Source organism: Biomphalaria glabrata, chromosome 3 (genome assembly GCF_947242115.1).
Source record: "Biomphalaria glabrata chromosome 3, xgBioGlab47.1, whole genome shotgun sequence".
NCBI lineage: Eukaryota > Metazoa > Mollusca > Gastropoda > Planorbidae > Biomphalaria > Biomphalaria glabrata.
Genome location: NC_074713.1, coordinates 42,930,232 through 42,934,461, shown reverse-complemented (window position 1 = coordinate 42,934,461; position 4,230 = coordinate 42,930,232).

Genomic DNA, 4,230 nt, shown 5'->3' with positions numbered 1-4,230 from the left:
TATTACATGTTTATGTTTCCATTAAGTTTTTCTTGTTTTTATTCAAATGTGTGTGTATGTAAGAGTTGAAGCCAGAGTGGAACTTGAAACCCTTTGACCACTGTGGAAGTTAAAATCCTTAGACCACTAAATTAAATTAAAGCTTGAGACCATTTGACCAGTGGACTTGAGCCAATGAAAACTCATTTCATCACAATGATTTCTGGGAATTAATTGCTTGAACACCCCTCACTATCCTCCAGTGGCGCAAGGGAGGTTCTCACAGTAAACCACTACTGGTAACTAGGGACTGACTGAGCTGAAGTTTCAGATGATCACTTAATCTTCTTTTATCGAATTTTCCATCAAAGCTTCAACTTTGAGGTTTCTAAGCCAAAGTTTAAATTGAAACGTTTTCTGGTGTTGTAAAGTGGTTTCTTCCGGCTCAATATAACTTTGGCCTAATATCACACTGAAACATATTCGACTTCCTGGCCCAGTGGTGTCCTGTTGAAACTTTCCTACACCTTGTGTATAAACATGCTGAGTTTTACTGACACGGTGCTTATAGCTGACTTGGTCATCAAACTGACCTCGCGTTTCCTTAGTGAAGAGGCAGATATGAAAAAAAAAATGGACACCCTGACCCGGTCAAATCAAGTAATACAGGCACTTAAAGATAAGGCGTAATAAGTGCTGGGGGTTGGGTGGCGTAGCTAGGAATTTGCCATCATTTGGGGGCCCGGGGGGGGGGGCTTGACCTCTTTGAAGGCCTCTGCATTTTGCGTAATATTTAATGTAAAAAAACCCACTCATTTGGCCCAGGGGGATTTAAAATTCTGCTCTTCCTCCCCCACCCTAGCTACGCCACTAGGTGGGGGGGGGGGGTCAAAACAGTTTACACAGAAAGTTTGTCTAAAACAATCACTATGAAGAGATTGCTATTTTTATGAACTTGACTAAAAAGAATAGTAGGTCTGATAATCAGCCTTAACCTTGTGGAAACCTGTATTGCAATTCAGCGCCTCCCGTTGACCTATATACGATTAGATTTTTTTTTTCGTGGGCGGGGATAGGGTTTTAAATCTATTATTTCATTAGTTGTTGTTTTTTTTTTATGTCTGTAGCTAGGCTTACTATTAGGCCAGCCAATTAGGTTGAAATATAGGGCCTAACTACCTAAATTCTGTTACATAACATTCTCTGATCTTCTTAGATCTACTGACGGGAGTAGCTTGTTGACCAAAAGGTTTCATTGATGTGGTTCATTAATGCTGACTGGCTAAAAAACAACATTACATTAAAGTGAGATCTGTAAGAACAGGTTTTATCACCACTAACAGATAAGTTTGTAGACAAATAGGCCCTATTTAGATAGCCAAGGAAGAACCTTAATCCAGCAGTTCATACGGTTCGTTATCTCCTCTTGATCTTATCGACAATTTTTCTTTAAGGAACTCCTCAAATAATCCCTAAGATCCATCTAATCAATTTGTCTGATAATTAAAATCAAAGAGAGTTAGTTTTAACTTAAACTCATGGGCGGCGCTTATGGGTACACAGTTTAGTAAGCAAGGCAAGTTAATATGTTGTTTTTTTTTTTTTTTTTTTTGCTTGACGAACATTTGGTCTATAGTGAAAATAGATTACTGAAGCGCTTTTCTTTTAACGACATATTGAATATTTCAATATATACACATTTATGGAGAGAAAATTAATTTGCCTTGAGGAAAACTAAAAAAGTAGGGTGCCATCAATCAGGACAACTTGAACGGACTGTCAATAAATACGAATTGTTATTGTTCATTATTCAGTTTATTTATCTCAGACAGAAAAATTGCCCAGGACTTTAGTTCAATGGATGGAGCCTTATCTTTGGCCCAGGACTTTAGTTCAATGGATGGAGCCTTATCTTTGGCCCAGGACTTTAGTTCAATGGATGGAGCCTTATCTTTGGCCCAGGACTTTAGTTCAATGGATGGAGCCTTATCTTTGGCCCAGGACTTTAGTTCAATGGATGGAGCCTTATCTTTGGCCCAGGACTTTAGTTCAATGGATGGAGCCTTATCTTTGGCCCAGGACTTTAGTTCAATGGATGGAGCCTTATCTTTGGCCCAGGACTTTAGTTCAATGGATGGAGCCTTATCTTTGGCCCAGGACTTTAGTTCAATGGATGGAGCCTTATCTTTGGCCCAGGGACCCGAAGAGGCGTAGCATGGACTCTCATCACCATCAAGAATCTGGTGGGACACCGTGAATACTAGGAAAGGTTTAATTGTCTGGAGCGAGTAGAATTGAGACCTTTGGTTACGCACACCGTCATTACACATTCCCTCGACACAGATCGGGAGATATGTGTCTAGAGCCGCTAGATATATATATGCTAACATGGGCGTAGCCAGGGGGGGGGGGGGTTCTTGGGGTTCAAACCCCCCCCCCCCCCGAAATGAAATCCCCCCCCCCCTTGGGGGGGGGGGAAGACGGACTTTGGTGACTGATTTTTTGCTTTGATTTTGTTTATTTTAGGTGAAATTTTAATATTAAACCATCACTTGCCCCAACGCAGCCAAGGGGGTTTTGAGTTTAAAACCCCTACCAGGGGTTTTTGCAGTTAAACTCCCCTCTTCTATAAAACAAAACAAACAAAAAATAATGCAAACGACAATACCCTAATTCCAAAAACATAACTAATGAAGATTTTGATTTTAAAACCCCCTCCGAAATTTGCTATGAATTCCCCTTTCAATATAAAAAAGGGCACACAGAAAATGCTATGAGCGTAGCCCAAGGGATTTTGAGTTTAAACCCCCTTCAGTGGGGTTCTAAGCTAAAAAAAAACCCTCTTCAATTAAAAAAAAAGCAAATTACACACTAAAAAATCTTTGAGACTAACCAAAGGGGTTTTAAGTTTAAACCCCCTTTTAGCGGGGTTTGAATCGAAAAAGTACCTCTTCTATAAAAAAAAAAAAAAGCAAATTACACACTCAAAATCCTATGAACGTAGCCAAAGAGGGTTTTGAGTTGAAACCCCCCTTCATCGGGCTTTGATGCTAAAAAGATACCTCTTCAATATAAAAAAAGTGTAAATTACACACTAAATTTCTTTGAGCTTAGCAAAGCCGAAGGGGAGTTTTGAGTTTAAACCCCCTCTTCCAGATGGCTTTTTTTTTTAGTCTAAAACCACTCCAGATGTTTTTGAGTTTAAAATCCCCCTACAGAGAGTTTTGAGGTTGAAAACCCCCTTTTCAATATTATTCTAAAGCAAACTACACTCACCAAATTCTATGAGCGTAGCTCAATGAGGTTTTGAATTTGTTAAAAAAAAACTTTAGAGATTTTTTAGTTTAAAACCCCACAACAGATGATTTTGCCGATAAAACTTTCCTTTTCGATATAAAATCTAAAGCAAGCTACTGTCACCTAATTCCAAGAGCGTAGCCAAGAGAGGTTACAAAATTTCTGCCAGTGGCTGGACTCCATTAATAAAGTGCAGTGAATAGTCATCTGCCGAAATTGAAAAAGACTAAATGTGGCTCAACAAAGATGGCTAAGGCGGTCTTTAGGAATCAGTTATAGGGATCGGGTCTCAATCAAGGAAATGCTTTGCCGAACTGGGAGTCGACCCCTTGGTAAGGTTGTGACAGAGCGTCACATGAGGTTTGCGGGACATGTATTCCGACAAAAAGAATTACGCATAAGAAGAGTTGCAATGAGATGGAGGCCATTACGAGGAAATCGCAAACAGGAACATCCTAGAACAACTTCACGCCACACTTTCATAGAGGTCCTCAGAGCAGGTGGGAAGAGGCTTCAGACATTGCCAGCGACAGATTTTTTTAAAACAGCTTGCCGCCCAATGAGCCGAACGGCGCGGGAGGATCTAAGTCAGTAAGACCCCTCAACTCAAGAAAAACATTAAGAAACTGGAACAGACACAAAATAGAGCAGTGAGATTCATAACAAACGAATATTCACATTTGACTAGAGTAACACTTTTAGTAAAATCACTAAATTTAGAAAGCCTTCAGGAAAGAAGTCTAAAAAAGTAAAGTAGCAATTATACATAAAACACTGAACCGTAATCTTCAAATACAAAAACAAAATTTAATAAAATACCCAGAAAGACAAAAACATAGAGGTACATTCCTCGTCCCATATGCTAGGACAAATTTGCACAAATGCTCCTTCTTCCCTAGTGCTATTAGAGCATGGAATGGGTTGCCTGAGCTAGCCAGGAAAACCAGTGACTTG